Source organism: Marmota monax, unplaced genomic scaffold (genome assembly GCF_021218885.2).
Source record: "Marmota monax isolate L192 unplaced genomic scaffold, Marmota_monax_Labrador192_F-V1.1 WCK01_AAM20220418_F8-fsc00001, whole genome shotgun sequence".
NCBI classification, from domain to species: domain Eukaryota; kingdom Metazoa; phylum Chordata; class Mammalia; order Rodentia; family Sciuridae; genus Marmota; species Marmota monax.
Genome location: NW_026693777.1, coordinates 61,224,608 through 61,247,730, shown reverse-complemented (window position 1 = coordinate 61,247,730; position 23,123 = coordinate 61,224,608). Strand labels below are relative to the sequence as shown.

The 23,123-nt window shown below is 39.0% G+C and overlaps 1 protein-coding gene and 1 long non-coding RNA gene across 2 annotated transcripts in view; both read left to right on the top strand.

Moving 5' to 3' along the window:
• Window positions 1–23,123, top strand: part of Rora (RAR related orphan receptor A) — a 675,937-nt gene that overhangs the window by 174,618 nt on the left and 478,196 nt on the right. The window lies entirely within an intron of this gene.
• The window catches only part of LOC131424840 (uncharacterized), a 213,801-nt gene that overhangs the window by 173,845 nt on the left and 16,833 nt on the right, over window positions 1–23,123 (top strand). The window contains exon 2 of the long non-coding RNA XR_009228409.1: window positions 1–23,123. This exon is cut by the window's left edge and continues 166,515 nt beyond it; it is cut by the window's right edge and continues 16,833 nt beyond it. This is a non-coding gene — a long non-coding RNA (uncharacterized LOC131424840).

Genomic DNA, 23,123 nt, shown 5'->3' with positions numbered 1-23,123 from the left:
CAGAGCCTGTGATGATGCTCATGATTAGGGCAAGAGAGCTTTTCAAGTTGGCTTAATTTGCATAGGCATCTGGAAGATCTGTTGCTAAATGTCCTGGTGAGGTTTTGTTGGTTTGTCTTTAAATTTTCCCTCTTCCTGATTCGTCCTGGCCCTCCCATGTCTATGAGTTATTCTGGCTTCCAGGAATATTTCCATTAAAATCATAACAAGAATGAAATGAGCCGCAGACTGCAAAGGAAAAACTGTCTGATAACTGGTCCTACAAAACATGTTTGAAATACTATATTTGCTTTTGGTTTCTGTGGAGTAAACAACACCCAGTCAAGAGTTTTATCAAAAAGAACAACCTTGGGGAAAAAAAAATGAGTGGTTGTCAGTTAACAGTCTACACGGTGGATCTTTTGAACTAGCTTTATTTAGAAAGCAACCAGACAGGTGAGATTTTATTTGCCTATCATCCAGTTGTCCTTTCATTCATTTTATTGACTGCACAAATATTTGTTGCATACTTACTATGTCCCAGGCACTGCACCATGCTCAGGGGACACAATGGCAAAAAAAGAAGAAGAGGGAAAAAACACTGTGTCTATCCTTCATATATGGTCTACCCCAGGTGCACACAATATCCTTGTTATCATTTACACATACTTCCATCACATTTCCAAAACACCTAAGTCAAACACAGAAATCAAGCCAATAAGGAAAGGCAGGGAAAAGAATCAGTTTTACTGACATAAAAAGAAACAGAGAGCCTTCTATGAGTCTTCTGCAAGAAGGTAACATAGATAGTTAGAGCGGAGGTCATATGAAATGGAGCAACGGTTTTATCTTCAAGCTGCCAAAAGACCCTTGGGGCAATTTCTTGTCTCATCTCCAGCTTGAACCCATATCCTTATTTTGCTTTTCTATCTCCTTTGTCTTCAACCAACTTCAGTGGGATAAACGAGGGTGCCCCAGATGCTATTTGCTTTTAATAGGTAAAGCCCACTCACAGCTCATAGAAAATGGCTCTACATGAATAAAAGCTTGTGATCATGGGCCATTATCATTATGTTCCCATGATACAGGTGCCACACACAATTTATGAAGTTAAAAGTGGTTGGGGAGGAATGTAATTGCAAAACCACCATCCCCAAATGACCCAAGTCCTGTGCCAAATAGTTTTAGTTACCAAGGTTTTCCAAAGGTGGTTGGCAGAGAAAGTGCATCAGAATTCCTGGGCTCCTGGCTACCAAGGCAGATTCCTTCTCACCAAACCCAACTGCTGAATGAGGACTCCAGAGATGGTGTCTGGGGAATTGGCGCTGCTGAGCACTCTCTGGTAGGTTCTCATGCACACTGACCTTCAGCAACCACCAAACTGATCCACCTATTTTACCGAGAACGAATGTGAACATCTGCCTCAGAGAACTGTTTCTCTGAGAAATGGGTCAAACAATAGTGCAGTACACAAGAAAAAAGAAAGGACATTAACAAAGCTGCCCTTAGAGAAAATACAGAAGAAATCTGGAGAGCCCTTGGGACTTCCAGAACTAACCCTGTATCTACAGAGGCTCCTTAAACCAGTCACCTTTCAAGGCTCTTTAGAATTCCAAAATGCCTTTCTTGATATTTAGGGTTGACAAGAGCTAAAATGGATTTTTGAAGATTTTCCCTTTCAAATTTCACCTCCTCCTCCCATGCATTTTTAGGGAAATTCAATCCATGTGTTTTTGATAAGACTGCCCTAAACGCATCCAAAATGTCACTTCATAATAATGATTTGGTAGCCTGGTAGTATTTGAAAGTCTCTTGTTCCCCCTTAGAAACCAGAAATTGTATTTGGCCAAGGAAAGACTAACCCCAAACAGCGAGAGGCTCCAGTTGACTCTAAAGCACAGGTTCCACCATGTCCTGTGAGTCTCCTACAGACTGTGGGCTCTCTGTTCAGAATTAGAACCCAACCTTCAAGGGTCACTATCCTCTTAAGTCAAAAAAGAAGGCCGTTGAATGACAGCCTTCTTTTTAATGATATCCTGGATGAGCTCTGGTCTGGAGGAAAGCTCATGTTTTAGTCTTTGAGTTTTCCACGAATCTGCTGTGCAGCTTTGGGCATGCTTTCCCCCTCTGTTGCTCTCCTTCTTTCTGATTGAGTGGATTAAACAATATGACCTGTGGGTCCAAAGTACTTCTCTGTCATCAGTATCATAACAATTGTTGAAATTGTTGCCTAGAATATTCCAACTATCCATGTGTTTGGGTCGGCCTGTTTATTGCCTTTGCGAACACAATGTGTTGGGTGTCTTTGGCATTGTGCCAGGAAACACGAGCCAATTTGATCATGTTGCTTCTGGATGTCAAAACATTCTCATCTGACCATGCCACAGAAGAAGTTTGTTGAGAGTGTGACTGACTGACATAATGACTGATTGGCTGGTAACAGTGGCTGACAGTGATTGATTGAGTGTAAAATTATCTGCTCTCATTACTTCTGAAATTGAATTCAGATTGGTTCTATTGGAGGGTTTCCATGGAGACCAGAACTTGCTATAGCAGGTGTTTGTGGATTCATTGGTTTATTGTGATCAATACCTGTTTCCTGTGCTGGTCTGAAGAAATTATTAGGAGTCTGGTAGAAAGAGGCCGTTAGACATAAGGAAGAAAATACTCTGCTGATTATCCTACTGCTACGTAAAACAAATAATCCCAGGCCTTCTCAGGATTCTGTTTTGGCCAACCCCTCTGTGATCCATCCGGGAACTTGGAAGGTTTGCTTTGGAAAAGGAAAAACGTTTCAGGATTCTATTTCTCTGCGAAGAAGATCGCAGTACTAGATAAACGTTCATACTTGTTTTTTAAAACATGATATATTCCTGTAACCACAAACATTTCATCAGATCTTAAGCACACTCATGTTAATGCAGAGACAGGGATGGTCCCTCGGGCTTCTTCTGGGGAGTTTTCATGAATGAAAAAGTCATTAAACCATTTCATAGACCTGCCTTATTGATCTCTCGTGATGGCATGCTCTGTTCCCTCCTCCCTGCCCCCGTCGGAGTTAATTACTGCCACCTCTGTGTTCACATGGCCATCTTCCGTCTTCTATTACAGCATTCATCTCTGGCGACCTGGCCTTAAAATTGCTTGTATCTCTTTCACCCTCTAGATCATGACCTCCTAGAGGACAGGGTCATTTTCGTGTTTCTCTTGGTATCTTCCTCAGCATCTGTCGGAGCTCCTGATGCATCACAAGGGTTCAATAAATGCTTGTTGAGTTGAATTAACTGGATCTGCATTGCAAGGTCATCTCTTCCCAGTCTGGTATTTAATGGGATTCCCATGAAGTTAGGCCACGGAGCTCAGTTGCTTTGACTCTTGCCCTGAGCTGTGTCTGTGCCCAAGAGGGTTGTTAGGAAACACTGTGCTACAGGAAGTTCATATTGTATAGCATGTCTGTATGGCTTCTAGATGTGCTGACCGTGCTGAAATGATGGTGGGAGGAAACCTAATAAGCATTCGACTTTATGCTTACCTGCATTCATTCATTTGTTTAGTTGGGATCTGCTTACCCCTTCTTCCAAATTTGACTGAGTCAAAGGCACTTTTGGATGAATCCACTATTAATGGCAGCTAACAGTTTTTGAGCCCTTAACCACATGCCTGGTGTGACAGGAAGTACTTTACATATTTTCCAACTCTCACACATTGCTACCATGATCTGATTTTGAAGATAAGGAAACTGAACACAGAGAAGTTAAATAATTTTTCTAAGGTCACACATCTAGGAAGTAGGAGGGCTGAAATTTGAACCCCTATAGTCTGACTCCAAATCTCACACTTAAACCATTTATCATATTGCCTCTTAACAGGTGGTTTTTCAAAGTTTCCTGAACTACCTATATCAAAATCATCTACAATGGCTGTTAAAAATGCAGATACACCAAGACTGCTGATCCCACTCTTCTGACTAAGGCCAGCAAATTTGCACCAACATGTTCTTTTCTGTTCTGTACTTCAAGGGGCTTTGATGTTGGTTTCTTTTCTAGTTTTGAGAGTAGGAGGGACAAATGATTTTAATGCCACAATTTTATAAATCTCTGCTCTAGGGAGATACTCCTTGAATCAACTACCATTAAGTCAAGGCTTTGGGACTTTTATTTTATTTGTGCTGTCTAAGTTTAGATGGAACAGTCCAGGGAACTCATCCAAGATGTTCACTAAAAGGCAAGGACCTGTTCCAATTAAGGAGCCAGGCAGCAGTGTCAACCATGAAGGGACTCTCTAAAAGCACACTCCACAGGACTCCTGCCCAAGTACAAGAGGCTTGCCTGTGGCTTGCAAAAGAACCCCATGACCTTGCACTTGAGCTTCCTGAAGTGCATATCATGCTTGGTCCTTTCCTCCATGGTAAATGCAAGCCAAGATATGAAGCAGCCTAATGGCAGCAGGCTGGTTGGTCATTGATTCTTCTTCTTCCTTTCTCTTTGCTGATGGCTTCTACAGCCCCTCCTCTTCTTGTCTTTCTAGCAGGATTCTGGCTGCTCCAAGTGCCTTCTTGCAGAAATTTTCCCTACCTGGTGCAGCCTCCATGGAGTGGCCCTCACTTGAAAGTTTTAAGAGGTTTACACTGCTGGGTTGATCCAGTCCTTGCTCTCATCTTGCTTTCTATTCCCAGTCATCTTTCTGTAACTTGTTTTCCAAACCACTCTGAACGTCAGCAGCTGTCTCTTTTAAGCATGTGCATCCTCAACCCCTGTCCCTCATCCCAGTAGCAGCCGCAGCATCTTCTGCATGCTGGAGCTGCTGCCTCTGCCTCTTTGCATGCATTTTTATTTCATGCTTTTGTTGGATTATCTTCTCTGCTTCCTACTATTATATTACTTGTGGAATTAATGAATGCTTGTTTATGAATGGTTTTCTCCTTAACCCCATTCCACTTTCCCTTTACCCGCCCCGCCAATCTCTTAGAAATGTTGTTCTTATATGTTCTCCTACCTTCTATGAGAAGAGTCATGATCCTGGGCTTCCTGACATCAATGGAATTAGAGTTTTATGTATAGCATGACCATTTTGAAAAATGATATTACATAGTGATTCAGATGCCTCTCATTCAGCTTATCTGCCTGAGCCTTTCAAGGTGAGTAGAAGGCCTCTGTATTATTCTAGAAGCTCATCACTGTAGAAGTCTCCAGGTGGTTGACCCTGGGTGCCATGACCTCCCTGCAGTCCAGGAATGCATCCTGCAACCCCAACAGTGTGGATCAGGTAGAATTCTTAGGACTCCAAAGTGAAATGGGACAGAAAAATCTCTTGATGCGTTTTGCCACACGAGGTACATTTAACTGCTGCTCGGTTCCATGTTACACTCTTGATTAAGAACTCCCCTAACATTGTGTGGGTAAGTAAAAATTCTTTTTATTGTTATTCCGTTGAAAAAGGAAAGAAAAAAAATCTAAGCATTGTCAAAATATTTGCTTAATCTTGCAGATTTGGGAAGTTGTATAGCCGCTCGCTCTGACAGACCAGAACAATGGTCATTAAATGAGAAGCAGATGCAATAAAGTATGCAGTAAAAGCCTTCTATTACGGGCTGTGAGGGGGAAAAAATTAGTTGTTAACAGAACACAGTAAGCGTTATGGAATAAATCAGAACAAAACCATTCCCAATTACTGTACAAAGATAATTAAAGTCTACAACGCTAATTAAGGTCTGTTTATATCTATTTCTGTTTGTGTACAAACATATGCACATAGTTAAATATTTTCTATTGTGTTTTAGGCAATGCTAGCTTCAGAGTTGAATTTTTCTGAATTTAACTTTTATTTTTATAATGCCAGGAAGAACAATCTCCAGAAACTAAAACTCCAGCCTTCCCTCCTTGGTTTTACTTTATTTTTCTTGGCTGACTTCAGATAAATTTTTCAAGTATGTAATGCTACTTCCTTGAGGAGATTTTTTTTTTTTTGGTCTATGTTTTTAGTGGAATCAACCAGGGTTCCCCCCCACCCCCGGCCTCACTTTTAAAATTAAAAGGGTGTTTTTGTTTTTAATTTGACCAATCTGCCAAAATATGTTCACACATTAGAGTTCTATGTGATTGCAAAATATCCTTTAGATATAGACATCTAGTAAATTTAAACTCGAAGAATGAGAAATTGGTAAATAACCCTTCCTACTGCCAGTTCCCCAGGGTTTTCTTCAGAGACAATAAATATCACATAAATATTCCCTGACTGGTAAGCTATCATTTTTTGGACAGATGTCAATGGTCTTAAGCAGCAGCAGTGGTGAGCTGTAGTTATCATTCAAAAGTGATCAGCTGAGCGATTGGCAAGGCAGTCACTGCCCAAGGTCCAGAGGAGCCTCTGCATAATACTGTACTTGGCAGCCTTGTGAATTAGGAAGAAACTGGATTCTAGCCTGATTCTTTTGAAACAGTTTGTGCTACCAAGCAAATCAAGAATCACATTTTTAAAATGTGCTTGATATTCCTTTTTTTTTTTTTTACTTTTCACTCTTTCAGTTCTACCTATTCTCTCTTTATTCCCCGCCTCCCCCAAATCTCAGCCTACCAAAGATTTAACACAGCTGCAATGTTAATACAGTTCTTCGGTTCTTTCTAGGATTGAAACACAGCCTATGTATGATCTCTAGAATTAAAACAAATTAATCCATGTATGATTTAGAATGTTAGCAGTCTTTAAGTAGTTTTGGCAAGACTTCATTCCAGAATAGGACTGTCTAATAGAACTATAATGAACAAAGTTTCTAATGATCACTTAAAAAGTTAAAAGAAATAAGTGAAATTCAATAATATGTCTTATTTAACTTACTGTATCCAGAATATTATTTTATTATGTAACCAATAAAATAATTGTTAAGATATTTTACTTTTATTACACTAAGTGTTTAAAATCTCATGCATATCTTAACACCACACATCTGAATTCAGACTCACTATATCTCACATGTCAATTTCCATGTGGGTTGGTGGTGACCCAACTGGACAGCTGAACAAGTTAATATCACTTAAAGAAGACCCAGTATGAAATTAATAAAATCTGAAGGCTGAATGTTTATATAGAGCTACTATCTAGGTCACTTTGGAGTTAAAGAAAGAATCATCCTGTTTCTCACTTGGTTGGTGATGGATTTAGAGAAAGAAAATGGCAGGAGGTCTTATAAAATTGAAGGGTCCAACTGAGAACATAACTTTGTTTTCTCAGCATAAAGCTATAAATTTTGGGCTCTTGAGTTTAATTTACAAGTGAGGGCTGAACTAGAAGCAGCATTGGGGAGAATCTATCCTCTCTGAATCTTCTCAGAACAGAAGTAATGTTGGGGACAAAGGAAAGCTCAGCACTCTGAGGTGTGCTTGCCTACTGTAGCTCCTGCTTCTGAGAAAGCTCCCGTCACCTCTTCTGTCCCTCATTGCACCCATAGACTGGAGTCCAAATCCATTCCAAACTTAGTGGTTGTCATGTGTAGGTTCCCTGGGATGAAGCCAGGAGAGAAGGGACTTTTAAAATCTCATAGCCCTCAGTTTGAGCAGCTGGGTGACATGAAGCAAATTGCAGATCTGAATCTGATTTCTCCTGTGTAATAGAGGAAAGTTCACACCCACATTGTGGGTTGTATGAGGAATAAGAACCACAGAGTGTATAGAGCACCTGGCATCATGCCCGACACATAGAAACAGCCAATAAATGATGATTGTTGTCATAATATAAAGATCATATAAATATGAGGCATTTCTATAGATATAAATGTAAGAAATGATTCTTTAATTATTGTCCCACGGCTGGTGCTGTGGCCTTCTGTGGAAGGATCCTTTGTACTGCTCTATGGTCCATTAATGAAAACTGCTCTCTAGCATATGATCTTGTATGAAGACAATTCTTGGGGAAGCTGGGGAAGGTTAAGAGATGTATGGACTGTGTTAGAAAATTTCTGTTTGTTAAAATTAGCTCCTGCCTCTTTTCATGTTTTGGGATGACTTTAGCAGTAAATGAAACAGGTTTTTAACATCCACTCGTGGTCAAACCTGGGTGTGTTATTATCATGTCCTTCTAGTTGTCATTAGAAAAAATGAAGCAGGCATATTTTGATCTACTCTGTTTACCAAATACAAGTGAAAGTCTTGATTTGTATTTTGTTAGGGGCTTGTGGTTTTCTTGAAAACCAACTTTTTATTATTCCATACCTAATCAACTTTCAAGGTCACAAGTTTTGCCAAATCTCACATTGATGCATGCATTCTCATACCCAGAGAGGCACTGAGGCATTATTCTCAGGATTCTGATTTGTGTGTGTGTCTATCAAGGGTGGCTTTGTTCTTCAGTTCAACACTATTTACTTTAGATTATGTTTGGGCCACATTTGAAGCTTATTTTATGATCCATAAAAGCACTAACCACAATTGGTTAAAAGCGACAGGAGCTACTTGGAAGGGCTGTCTTTGTTATTTTGTATAGTTTCAAGTACTATGCTTGTAATTTTGCCAACCACTCAGTTAACTGAAGTGTTCCTCATGGGCAGATCATGTGCTGGATTTGACGTGCACAGCTGATGTGGAATATGTCTATGTTTCCCTGTGACACAGACAGACACTGCTTTAGAGACAGACCTTGCCAGGTAATCAGTGATAACACCACACCCTTCCTGGCAGAATGAGGAGGAGGGAAAAACATCTTCCAGCTCTTTAAAAGGGAAGGAAGAACTGTCAAGAGCAAAATTATGAGCATCTTTATAGATTCTACATGCATACTGCACGGAATCATTTACATGAAAAGATCTCTAGCCACTCCTCTTGTCTGCCTTCGTCTTCTTGCTCCCTTCTTCATGATGGAGTGAGGAATAACACACCTGTTCTTGTACACCTTTTCCTTGCTGGTAGAGATATACATGTGCACAGATAACACATATGTAGGGTTTCTCTCTCAGTATGGAGCTAGAATCATATTACACAAATTTGTATTTGTTTTCACTTACCAGTACATCACACACACCTGTAAACAGTAGACACAGTTCTTACTCTGTCCATTCCTTACCCAGAATTTGCTAAGATCTTTAACTGCATCATACATGCAAATCTAGAAGATATACATGACCACACTTTATTTCATGACTCTACTTACAATATTCCAGGAAGTTAGCAGCCTGCTGAGCTGGGTCAGTTCAAACATGCATCTGAGTTAAAACCAGACCCCAGAAGTATCCACATTTGATGTAGACAAGAAAATAAGGAATTAAAAAATCCCCAAGAAACATTATCTCTTATGAGCATTATTGGTCCTAGATGAGGATATATAAAACAAAGACATCCTTCCACAGGAGATCTAAATAAGAAAAAATATAAATAACACTGGGAGAAATATCTTGTTGTTTTGCTGAGTTTGATATTTAGAAACAATTTTTCTTCATATCATAATTGAGTGTTAATGATTTTTGAGTTTCATATTTTTATGTAATTGCTTTTCTTACCCCTTTTTATGATCAAATATTGTCAAAATTCTAATAATTTATAAATAACCTCAGTTTAGTTTAGAAGCTATGTATTATATAGCTACTAATGTTTATGGGGTTGGTCTTGAAGTAAGCACTTGGAGGAAGATATTTAAAATAAACTGTGGATTTTTTAGAAATTATAATTAAATATATATTCATACATATGTATATATAGTTTGAGTACACCTTATCTAAATACTTGGGGCCAGACATGTTTCAGATTGGAGAGATTCTTTTTGGATTTTGGAATTTCTTCATACATAAATAATTATATAGTAAGGTATCTTGGGATAGGATCCATGTTCATTATATACATATAATCTGAAGTCAGTCTTATATATTTTCAGTGTGTCTGTATTTTGGTGGTGACCTATCACAGAATAGTAGTTGTAAGATTTCCACTTGTGTCTGATATCATGTTAGTGCTCAAAAAAATAGCATTTGGAGGATTTCAGATTTCTGGATAAAACCTGAATATACACACATACATTGTGTTGAACATTTTTTTTTCTGAGTTTTAAACTATCTTTCTAACACTTCTATAATTGCTATTTGAGTTTATTTTTTCCCCAAAAAACTTAATGAGGACAAGACACTATGAAGTGTAGGTTATCTGTTGTTACAAATAAACTTGTTTATTGATTTGGATGTACATAAACTTTATCTGTTTTAAATGCTCTGTTTTAAGTCTTTGAATGTGGTTAGAAGTCATGATATTGTTTTACCTTTAATCATCATCCTGAGATGATTCCTACACCTGTCCACCAATTTTCTTTGATTGAGTCATTCTCCCACACAACATAGGGATTATTTTAAGTCACTTGTCAGACTTCCCTCACTGTAGCTCTTCCTTCTCAGGATCTGCTTACTATGTACTGATTATTCCTTTTCAATAATCTGCTCTTCCTCTCCAATGGGTCATGCCCTTTGGTTTACAGGAAGGTAGCAAGACTGGTACCAAGAACTTTGTTTTCTTCTGAATCATCTGAGAGTAAGTTGCCAATCTCATGCTCCATAACTTGGAATACTTCAATGGGTCATCCCTGTGTGCAAGGCAACTAGAGCTTGTCTGCATACCTGCAGTACAACCCTCCAAACAAGGAATCTTCAATTATAACCTCAAATCTTTTGATCCAATTCAAGTTTGACCACTTATTCATAGCGTATCCTTATAGCAAATGGTTCCAGTTCAGAGTCATATATTTTAATTGTCTTCTCTCTTTAGTTTCTTTTCATGTGGAACAGTGTCTCTGTCTTTGACTTTGACCCAGATGACAACTGTAGGCCAATTATTTCATAGAATGACCCTCAGTTTGGGTTTGTCTTATAATTAGGTTCCAGTGATATGATATCAGCCTACAAAATGTCAAGGTTCCTCAAAGCTTAGCTTTGGGCTTCTATCCTGTCATTGAGGCAAGCTCATGCAAAAACTTGCTTCCATTATCTGTTTTTAGGTGAGTCATCAAGTCCCTTCTTAAGCCCAGGCCTCTACAGTGGGCTCTGAAACCTTGGAACCAAATGCCTCTCTAGTCCCTTCTCTTAGATACCAAAGACTCTGAACTCTGTTTCCAAAATCATCTTCTCCTGGCAGCTTGGTCATCTTACAGTGTCCTCTGTCCTGTGAATGCCAGCACTAGCCCTATTATTACAAAAACACAAAACCAAGAATTCAATCTCATCTTTACCTTGAACTCCAATCTGTCCCCTTATCTTGTTGACTTAATATCTTAAATTATATTTAAGATATTAAATATCTTCTGTCCACTTCTGTCCATCAGTACCACCCCCGACCCCTGCCTTGGATTCTGACCACCTCTTAACTGATCTACACATCTGTTTCCTGCCCCCTTCCCATCAGTCAGCATTACTTTAGCCAGAATGATCTTTTCACAGTGCACATTTAGTGTCATTTCCTCCTCCTCCTCCTCCTCCTCCTCCTTCACCACCACTTTCTTGTTTATAACCCTCCAGTGGCATCCCTTGGTGCTTAGGATAGACAAATCATTAACATGAAAACAGCTCCTAGTTCTTCCTCCCTCCCCAGTCTGAGCAGATGTCTGACTCTGACTCTGACTTTATTCTATCCTTCCAACTAGGTTTACCATGCTTCCTCCAGCTCTAGGATCTTAGCTTCTCAGCTTATCATCTTCCCAGCCTTCTAGAATTTTTAAATAGCTCTGTTGACCTAGAGTTCATATACCATACAATTCATCCATTTAAAGTATATAACCAAGTGATAGTTAGGATAGTCATAGAGGTATATGACCATCACCACGATCTTACTTCAGAATGTTTTCATCACCCCCAAAAGTAACTGTACCCATTAGCAACCTTTCCTCACTCCTGCCCATAATAGTGACACTTCAGTCCCCACTTTCACCACCACTATCCCACCTGCCCAGCCCTATAAAATCTATAGATTTTCCTGTTATAGACATATCACATAAATAGAACCATTTTGTGTGGAACTTTGTTCATATAGTATATTGTTTGTGAGGTTTATCCAAGTTGTAGCATGAATTAGTATTTCATTCCTATTTAAAGTTGAATTATATTCCATTGCATGGATATACCACAGTTTACTTACTCATTAATCAGTTGGTGCACATTTGGGCCCTACTTCAGATCTCAAATCAAGTATCCCTTTCTCAGACAATTTCCCTGACCTGCCGGACAAGGCCAGATGCTGCAGATGGGGTTTCACTGTACCATGTCCCTCTGCTTGGTAGTATTTTTTACAGCTTTGGGTTTACTTTAGTTTTCATGATTCTTGGCTTGGTTTAATGCTGGTATTTTCCCCCAGACTAACTATACATTCCAGGAGGCAAGGACCATATCTGTTCTGATTCGCCATCACATCCTAATACCTAATTCCAGGCCCTGCACACACTAGGACTCTTCAGATACTTGCTGAATCCTAATTCAGTTCATTAAATCAAGATTGCTTCTACCAGGCCAGATATATGAAATATTTGGATAAATTCCCTTGGTATGAGACTGTTGTGCTGTTGATTTAATGGGCCCTTATTACTTAAGGCTACTTATTATTCCCTCTTGATTCTAACATGCCTTTACTCAATTGTATTCTTTAACAGAACTTAGCAATTATTGTAGCTACTTATTTGAACTGAGTTAGACCACTAGAATAGTAACCAGAAGAGCCAAAAGCAGAGAAACATATTGAAGCTAATACTTGCAAACCAGTTGCAAAGCTATAAAGGTCTGAGTTATTGTAAGATGTGAAGAGAAATGGGATTTCTCTGGCAAGTACCCATCAGTATTTGGAAAAAAAAATTTTAAACACGGTTCCTCTTGTCATTAAAGTGTAGGGGATAATTTACATTTTTGTTTGAACAAGTAGTTTACTGTAATGATAATCACCCCGCTTCCTGGAAAGCTTCCTGTGGATGGGTGGTAGGCTAGAGGTTTGTATGTCATTTAATTGTCCCACCCACCTGTGCGACAGGCACCATCCTTCACCGTTTGACAGATGAGTACACTGAGGCTTTGAGAGAAAAAGTAACTTGACCTCTATCCCATAGTTCTCTCTCTCTCTCTCTCTTTTTTTTTTTTTTTGGTACCAGGAATTGAACCCAGGGGCACTTAACAATTGAACCACATCCCTAGCTTTTTAAAATATTTTATTAAAGACAGGGTCTCTCTAAGTTGCTTAGGGCCTCACTAAGTTGCTAAGGCTGGCTTTGAGCTCGCAATCTTCCTGCATCAGCCTCCTGAGTGTGCTCCAACGCACCTGGCTCCATAGTTCTTCTAACTCCAATTTTAGGGACTACTTGTCTGTTTTCGCAGATCTCAGGTCGCATTTTACCTCGAAAGTTTGAAGAAAAGAACTAAAGCAGAAAATTAAAAGCTATTAGAGATGATGCCTGAATTAAATTATAAAAAAAACCAAACTTGTAACAACAAAGAGGAAATATAATAGCTCAGGCTCAGGAGTTAGATGAACCTGGATTCTCCCATTTATTAATTGAGCCCATTCCTTGCTTTCCCTGAGCCCTGGTTTTCTAAGTTTAAAGATGGGGATAATCATATCAATCTCAGTAGTACGATTAGGAGTCAAATGAAACAAAGAAAACCTCAAACCAGCACCTGTCAGAATAGATGCAAAACCCATTTCTTAAAGCCACTTTACCCTTTAATTTATCCTACTTCTTCTGTATTAACATGCAAAAAAAAAATAGCTTGAGCATACAGTTTTGGCTGGCTTTCCCAGTTAGTATCACTTTTTTTTTTCAGGTAAAAACTAGAAATATACTGAGTACTCAAAAGGTTTATTAGAAATAGAAACTTTAATTCTTACCTTTAATATTCTTTTCTTCATTTCAGTGAATATAAAATCAACTAATGCTATTGGGGCATAGAAATGAATATTAATGAATAGTAAATGGACCCTTGCCCACATTGGGCTCATATTCCAATAGAAGAGACAAACAGGCTTTTACAATTCAATCAAATACAGCTCACTATAATAAATGCCATTGGTGCTGCATGGGGAAATTTAACAATGTTTTTTTGCAGGCCAGAGGCTTTCTAAGCTTGTTTCTGATGCAGCTAAAAACTCAAAGGCCTCTGGGAGCCAATGAAAAATATCTCACTTCTAACTGCCATGTAATTTCAAGGGGGAGAAAATTCAGTGTGTTTTGCAAGGCGAGGTCTTCCATTAGGTGTTCAAGATATTGTTCTGATGTGCCACCAACACCTTCTCCCAGAACAATAGAATATCTGCTGTGGGTACTTCCTGTATCTGGGTTTCAAGAACTTATACTGAATCTGACATAACTTGCCTATGTGCATACATGAATATGCTACAGTGAATCTTTCCATTGTGTACATTCATAAGAAATTAATTTAAAAAAAAACTATGGGTAAATAGCAGAAAGATCAGTAGAGGGAAGGGAATGGGCTGGGAGAGGAGAGGTACTGGGAATTAAATTAGAACAAGATACATTTCATGTGTTTTTAATTATGTCAGAATGGATTCTACTGTCATATATAACTTAAAAGAATCAATAAAAAGAAGATTTTTAAAAAGCTTACTATAGGAATATACTAGGGACACATTTGGTGTCCCCTGAAAAAGTATTATTCTATTGAGAAACATTTCTTACTACTTTATGGTGAAATAGAATTCATGAGGCCAGCAAGTGGCTTCCTTCACTATTTATGAGGCAAGCATATTAAATATGACATAGACCAACTGGAATTGTGGATGGTGTTTTGTGGAGTAGTGTCAAATATTGGGAGAGGGAGGTGATGTATGCTTGATTTCCTCAGTAGCCTCTTAGCTCTTATATACCCCAACACTAAAAGTTTAAACACACTTTCATGATTCCTTTGTATAGAAAGCAAACAGAATGGCTACTGTTGTAATTCGGCTGCTTCTAAGCAATTCACCAGCAGACTACATCCTCAAATAGCAGATCCACAATGCAGCATATGCTTTGGTGAATCTAATAATCTCCTGAACTCCAGTGCTGGGTTAGTAATCTACATAGCTTGAACAGTGAACTTTATAAAATTTGGAGCCTCATGAATCAGAAGGGAAAAAACAAAAGTGGGCAGTTTTAACAATGATGGATGAGTTGCTAGGGAGTAAAATTAAATGGTTGATAATAATTGTGGTAGCTCACAAAGACTGATGTTATTTACAAAAGCTCCATTTTGCATGTAATCAGATGTCTATTCCCATGAGCTGGGTCATAATTCATATTCCACTTTAATGTTCGTGGAAAATGTGCTTCTCTCTGTGTATGTATTATTTTTAGGATGTTATGTTTCCTTGGTGCATACACAATGAGCCTGAAATCCTTTAGGAATGTGTTTAATTTGAAAGTTTTATCCTCTGGGTCTGGTTAATTCAAATACACTGCTAGGAACATTACTGTGGGCCCTGAAAGAATGTAGGCATGGCAAATTATGTGCACAAAGGCAACCCTAACCAGTGTCACCTACTGACACTCATTGAGTACAAGGTGGGGAGGGATTTTTCTTTCCAAACATTTTCCTGCACATATTTAACCATTTTTCTACATGAATTCTTGATCTTAATAAGTTTGATTTAGAATAGATCTGCTTTCTCCTATTTTTAAGCTCACAACAATTTCTGGTGGTTCTTCTGAATTAAAATAGTCTACTCAGGGGCATTTTATAGACTTTTGTCTTCAACTCTGTAGTTCCAGGGTGTCCTGTGTTCTCCCCTATATTATTTCCTATTCTTGGTCATAAAGACTGTCTGAATCACATTTTTATATATAGTTATAAGGAAAGATCCTAAGAGTGTGAAGTAAGGACTCAAGGTTCAGTCCTCAGAAATGAGCAGGGTTTGCCCCCACTGCCTCCTGTGGTTGAAGCACAGCAGGGACTTGGGAGTTGGGCCCAGCAGCCCTTCAAGGTACCAAGAGCTCTTGGTGCTGAATCATTTAGGAGGACATTTTCACAGAGTTCTGTGATAACCAGCCTTATATGTGGGTACAGGTGTGTTTTATGATTTGAGAAGTTTGGGGAGAAATGATGTCTTGTCCTGGTGGATGTTATTATGCCAGGGGTTTGATTGGGACATTCCAGAGCATCCTGGAAGCTGACACGGGATCATCATTCTATATGTGATGGGGCTTTGGAGTCACAGAGCATGGAGGCATGGGTCCGAATCCTGGCCGCTCGATTCATTAGATTTGTGATCTGGGCCTGGACTGACACTGTGAAGATCTTAAAAACCACAAACGTAGTTTAAGAACTATCTTTTCTTTCCCAACCACAGAATACAAAAACTAAAGAAAACAGCAAGTGAGTTAAAAGATAAAACAAACTTCTGCTTTTTCCCTGGGTGAATTGTACTTGTGTGTGTGTGTGTGTGTGTGTGTTTTGGGTTTTTTTGTTTGTTTTGTTTTGTTTTAATATCAGCTTGTTTTCCCCTTCTGTGCTAGTGTCCTTAGCTTGGGTTTTGTGTGAAAACCCAACATGTAATGTTACATTTTTCTGTCTTAGGGTTGTGCATATTAAATAAGCACATGTGTGTCATAAACCCATTCTGTGCCAGGCGTAAAACTAACTCCCAACATGGGTCAATATTTTTTCTCATGACTCATCTTTTTTTGGCAATATTCCTTTAAGAACTCTTTAGAGATGACTTTAATGGTTCCCCAGTTCAGTGTGACTGGTCATTCTGAATTGAGGTTGATCCAAGAAAGTATGAGAGGAACCTGGTTGTACAAATCTAAATACAAATGGATCCTTCCTCTTCTTCTTCTTTTTTTTTTTTTGCTTCTGGGAGTTACCTACCAATGAATATGGTGTGATGAGATCCCTCATCCCATGTCAAATCATAAAGAGGAAGGAGTCGGGCTTGAGATCATAATGAATAAAGGTGCGTCTTTCATAGAATTGTTCATTTTAGTGTCTACCCACACCAAGAGAAGCCCATGATTTTCTTAGACAAAAATATCCAAAGCTCTTAGCTGAAATGAAGTATCAATAAAACCTTCTTGGGCTTATGTTCAGTATACCTTATTCTTCTACCCTTGTCTGAACAGCAGAAGCTCAAACATGATATAGAATGGAATCAACTGATTAACTCCCAGATAGCTATCTCACTTAAATCTATGTATTCTTTGTCATACCATGTCTCAGTGGTTGTAATTTTACCCAGTTTTGAAATAGGAAAACACGAAAGTACAGAAAGGTGTCTTTTCTACCATGGTAGAGCTCTGACGACAACTCCAACTCCTGATGCTCAGTGCCCCATACATTTTATTTTGGCTTTTGTACAGGTCACTATTAAGACTTTGTGAAATGGAATGCTGTGATTGTGCTGTGTATTTGTGCCTTGTAGCAGATTTCCCTTCAGCCAAGTGTGTGTCTATGAGGGCACCATGGATGATAACTGGCATGAGTGCATGCAACAAAACTAGCACTCTGAATTTGTGTGTTTCGGTTTTTTGTGTTTGCTGTACTGGGGATTAAACTCAGTGCCTCTCACATGTTAGGTGAGTGCTCTACCACTGAGTGACATCCCCAGCTCAGCATCCTGAAATTTGAGCTCTATTTGCAAAAGCAGTGGGGGAAGTGGTAATATCAGGTCAAGTGCAGAGGGCCCCAACATGATCCAAATTTATCTCCCTTTATCATCTTAGAGAATAACACAATTGCCATGCACATTTCCACTCATGTGTATTAGTGGAAATAATGAATATTTCCACAACAATAACACACAATAATGAATATATGTGTTTTAATTAATGGTTGTCAAACTGAGTCACTTGTTTGGGCATTTTACCTGCATTATCTCCCTCAATGATTCCAATCACCATGTAGGATAATTTCATTTGTCGTCTTGATTTTGCAGATAGAGAAACTGAGGCAACAAAGTGGTGAGCCAAGGTGAGGCAAGGAATTGGGATGTTTCCTTTCTTCCTTTCAAATCCTCATGTCCACCCCATGAGGATTTGGAGGGAGGATGCAATGTTCCAACCTGGTTTTATTGATACTTTGGAAAGGCACATTCTATAATAATGTCCAGCAGACACTTGGAAATGTGATTCTGGAGTTTGAGAGAATTTACCAACTCCTTTGACAGGTTAATACTACATGAGTGGTGGTGAAGGATATGGATAGGAAAAAAAAAAGAGGACAATTAGTTGGATTTGATGTATTCTGCGTGCCAGAGCAGGAATCAGAGGGGCTTTCTGAGAAATGGAAAAGGAACTGGGAACAAACTGTGCTGTGGAGGGGAAGGGAAGGGAAGCAGGTTCCAGGTGATTGACAGGCTGTGGGAAAGGGCGATCAGGTTATCCTGGGGAACCTCAATGGGAGGGCAGTCATCATCAGTAAATGGGGAAGAGAAGAAGCAAGATGCATAATGTTGCAGAGTGGATCGTGAGGGACTCAAGTCACCGAATAGTTTACTCTTTTGAGAGGAGCGCTGGGAATGCTTTCAGGACAGGAGGATTTCTCAGTTTCCGCCTCTTCCTTGGCCATTCTCGCCTGGAACTTGTCCCTCTTCCTGGCATCAATAGCTGCTATCATATGAACCAAACTGTTTAGCACTAAGACTGAATCTTTCATTTTTCTTTAATTAGAGTGTAAGTCTTGTTTCTTAAAATCATACAGGCTGTTAATTTAGCTAACAGTAGTGTTTACTACATATGTGGTAATTTGACTGACACATATCTCCAGGAATTACTGCACAAAATGGAGGAGGAACCCAGGGGAAGACTTTTTTTTTTTTTTTTTTCCTGTTTAAAGAAAGGGCACGATGAAGGACAGACATGGGGAAAATTCTGTCACTTTAAAATCTGGGAAGCAGAGCCTGAGAACAAATGGGGTTATCATGACAATGTTAGAAATTTGGGGCGAGTGATGCCGGCAATATCAATTTCAGAGGAGCTGCGCTGGCGCGGTGTGTAATATATTCCGCTGGGCATGTTCTGTGGAGCTGTGAAGCCAGTGCAATTCCTGTGCCTTGCAGCAACTGGGTCCTTTTGTATTAGAGAGCTTTGGAGATGTTAAGAGCATTTGGGGATCTTAGCAGAACTAAAAAAGATCCTTCCTTTCAGAGGGTGTATTAGATAAGATGGAAGAAAACTCAGAGGGGAATAGAATGGATAAGCTCTGTTTGCTTTAAGCCTGTCATCCTGGACTCATAGGTCTAGATTTTGTCTTGGGCCATTTTAAGTACCTTTTCTTGCAAAGAGCACAGGGATTAATTGGTTCAGATATATACACAATTAATGTTTGTCCTGGCACATATAGATATACACAGGTCTGTGTGTTTATATATAAATGCACATTAAATTTATCAAATGTATGAAATATGATATGTCAAGAGCTTTGTAATGTTTTGAACAACTAATAATAAAAAAATAAAAAAATTCAATAATAAACAAAGGCATATACACCTTGAAAGCACCTCCAAACTGCTCTAAAAAAAAAAAAAAAAAAAATTTACATAATACAAACACACACACACACACACATGAGCTCATCATCACATACACATGTACTCATATATATGCATAAGTATACACATACACAAATATGTATATACATGTTGTATATGTGTTTACTACAGTACACACACATTCTCAGAACTTAGAGACAAGTGATAACTCACATTTATGAAGAATTTTCCATATTTTTGAGATTGTTTCTTTACTCTTTGTTTTCTCCTTTGATTCCCATAGCAGTCCTGAATCTTATTGGGGAAGAAAAGCTCCATAAGTGGAGAAAATAAGCTCACTGAGGCTCCAGCTGTCCAAGTACATGGAACAGGTCACAGCTAGAGCCAAACAGAGTCCCCACTTTCTTTTTGACTTTAGCCTTCTATATTTTGCTGAGGAATAAGTGGGCAAGGTCCTTATGAGTTTTTGAAACTACTGGATTATAGAGAATTATGAAGACATTCAACTTGATCACTTTTCTACTAAATACAGTGGGAAAATAATGGTCTAACAAATGATCACATAGAAGAGTCTTTTTTTGGGGATCTATTGCAATAAATAGAAAATGCAGTTAAATAGTTTTACCAGTTTTCTGTATTAACAATGCTTCTAGGTGCTTACAAAGGGCTCCTTCTCTTATAAAGGTTGAGTTTGAATGCTGCAGTACTTTTGATGATATTTATTTGCTTCAAAAATCCCCTTTGCCCCTTGGATAAAGGTAAACTACTATTCCACCCCTGTCCAAATGATCAACATGGAGAATTAGTGAAACTGGGATTCATAAGGTTTTACTGTAACACCAATTAGGAAGGAATGCACATGTGTTTGTCTCCAGGAAGGTTAGAAATGGAAATAAATGCAAAAATATGCTTTCTGGCAAGTCATCATTTTTAATACGAAGATGGAAAGCATAAGACAGCTTTGTTTTGCTTTTTTCGGGGGCTTGTGGCTGATTTTTCTTTTCTTTGCTTCCTGGTTTTTGCTAGAAAGAAACTTGTTCATTTCCCACCCACTCCACACCCCCTCCCCAGAGCTGAAATATCTGTCCAAGATCATCCTTTTAAGTGCTCAGTCTTAGAGAAGGGAGAAGAAAGGAACTGTGATTTAAAATATATATGTACATCCTTTTTTTAAGCTTGCAAACTGGGATTTCTAGACTCAATTTGTGTTCTTGAGACATTGGAGTCAAGTTTATATATAGTTTTTGATGTAGGACCTAATTAGGCTCTCAGCATATCTTAATACTTTCTGCTACATCTGCATTAAAGATAACATTGCATACATTTGCATTTCATTTACATAAAAAAGTTAGCCATGCTGTATGTAACAATCATTTTAACCAAGTACCGTTGACAGCAAATATTTTGAATAAGCATGTGAAAATTCATGTCTATACAAAGCCTGTCCTGGATTCTGTTGTCTCTCTCACATTTGAAACTTATTTGTGTGTAACACACTTCTTTCAATGGAACCTTCCTGTTAAACAAGCAAATAAGGATATAGGAACCCAAGAATCTGATTGAATCGATAGATTCAGATTGGAAAAGAATGACTCAAGTGATATTCTCTGATGGCGTTTGTAATTTTAACAATAATATTAATCAATGGTAATAAGGATGTGATTTTTCTGATGTTTTCTAGAAGAGGGGTAACCTTGGGATAAAAGTGTTCATTCATTTCTTTGTTCATTCATATGTATTTAGATGAGTCTATATGGGGCAACCTTATTTCCAGGTCTCATTTAATGAATTTCGGGTTTATCTGGGCCATTTTACTTTAAAAGTGAGCTTTTACCAGGGGACCCTTCTACCAGTTTCCTCAGAATGAACTGCTGCCTTCCTGGTGCCCTGTGTCCATCGGGCCCATTCCCGTGTTTCGACCTGCTCAGTGGCCCACTTCCCCAGATTACCACATTTGGCTATTCTTTACCCCTGATGGCTCTCAAGACCTCTGGACAGGACAGATTCTCTCCCATATCAACATCAAACGATGATCGTCAGCATGGCTTATGATGTAGGCTCTTCTGTGGTTGGGGGACCCAGAGCTCATTTTGCAGAACACACTTCTTCCAAGGAATGTTCTTTAAAATCAGTGCTAATGGAACACATCTGGGAATTGTTACATACTTGAACCTCTCCTTGGAGGATCACAATGCAAAGAGTAAAAATGGTGCTTAACTTTTTCTAACTTGGCATTTCCCAAACCTTTAGAACCGTGGAAGCCTTTGTTGGATGCCCTCTGCTTACCTGGGGAGACTATTTTCCATCAGTAATTTTGAGCACTGGAAAATGATTATTTTATGTTAAGAACCACAAGAGCAACAAAGACAGCAACGCTGATGCTGGTGGCCGGCATTTGCTGAGCGCTTCTTGAATGCCTGGTATAGTGGTCGGTGCTTTATTTATATTAACTGTGGGGTAAAGTGCCCCTGTTGGTTCCACCTTAGAGCTCTGAACACTGAGACCTGAAGAGGTTAAACAACTCACCCTACATTGTGGTGCTTATAAGAGAAAATGGTGAGACTTGAACCCAGGTCAGTTCCTTGTTTATTGGACCACAAAGCCTGGGGCCCTTGTTTCCAGGCTCTTCGTGCTAGCTCTTACAATCCTCTCTCAGATGTCATGGGTCAAGCTCCCTCACTCTCTTGGCCAATTTCCCTCTGGTTTATCCATAATCCACATAAACTGTGTTTATGGTATGAAAACGGGTGGATTCTGAGGATCAAGGAAAAGATCAAGGCCACTGCCTCCTTGGTCTTGCATCCTGTGCTTTAATTAATGCAGCCTAAGACTGCACTGGTTCTGCACAGGTATAGGTTTATTTTGTACCATTTGGAGCATATTCTTAGAATTGTTTAGTGTTCTTTTCTCATGTATGCAGCTGATCTTCAAAAACTGACCTTTGTGATCTATAGCACATATTACTTAGCCTCATTAAGCCTCAGTTTTCTGGAGTGTAAAATGGGGATAATAGGACAGTCCTTGTAGAGCTATGATGGGCAACAGAGGAGCCCCTACAGTCCCAACTACAGTGTCTGCTACATACTCTCTCCAATCACTATAGACCAGTATCGGCATCATTGTACTGATGGAAATTTAGAAATTGCCGTGGAGCGAAAAGTCTTTCTGCTAAACAGTTTTCTGTGCATTTCAATGTAATGTTTCTTTACTTAAAAATTTTTGAATTAATATCTCAACTTATGAGAGCAGCTTTGTCAGTACATTTTAAATGATTCTTACAATGCTGATTTAGGCATTTTACATTTTGATATGCATTTTTAGCTGGTTTTCAAAGTTGCAAGACTCTAAGGGAAAAAAAGCTAATCCTTAGTTGGCAGGAAAGTCCCTCCCCAAATCCTTGGATTAAAATAGAACCTGCCGCCAGGGCTTTCCTTGTCTTCTGTGATTGTGATCTGTCTCAGGCGGGAAGGCATCCAATACCTGTGCACAGCGAGTCCATTCTTTAGAGATAGAATTTGCAACTTTAATATTTATCGATAGGCACGCTAATTCTCTTGATGATGGTAATTAATGAGGTGCTTATATCTTATTTTGCGGTAGTTTAACAAGCTTCAGGCTAGGGGGAGATCGGTGGTTGCTGTAAATGCTGAGAATCAAAGATGCTAGAGGAAAATGCAGAAAATGGAGCAGAAAAAATAAGGTTTTGGCAGATAAAACGTCTCT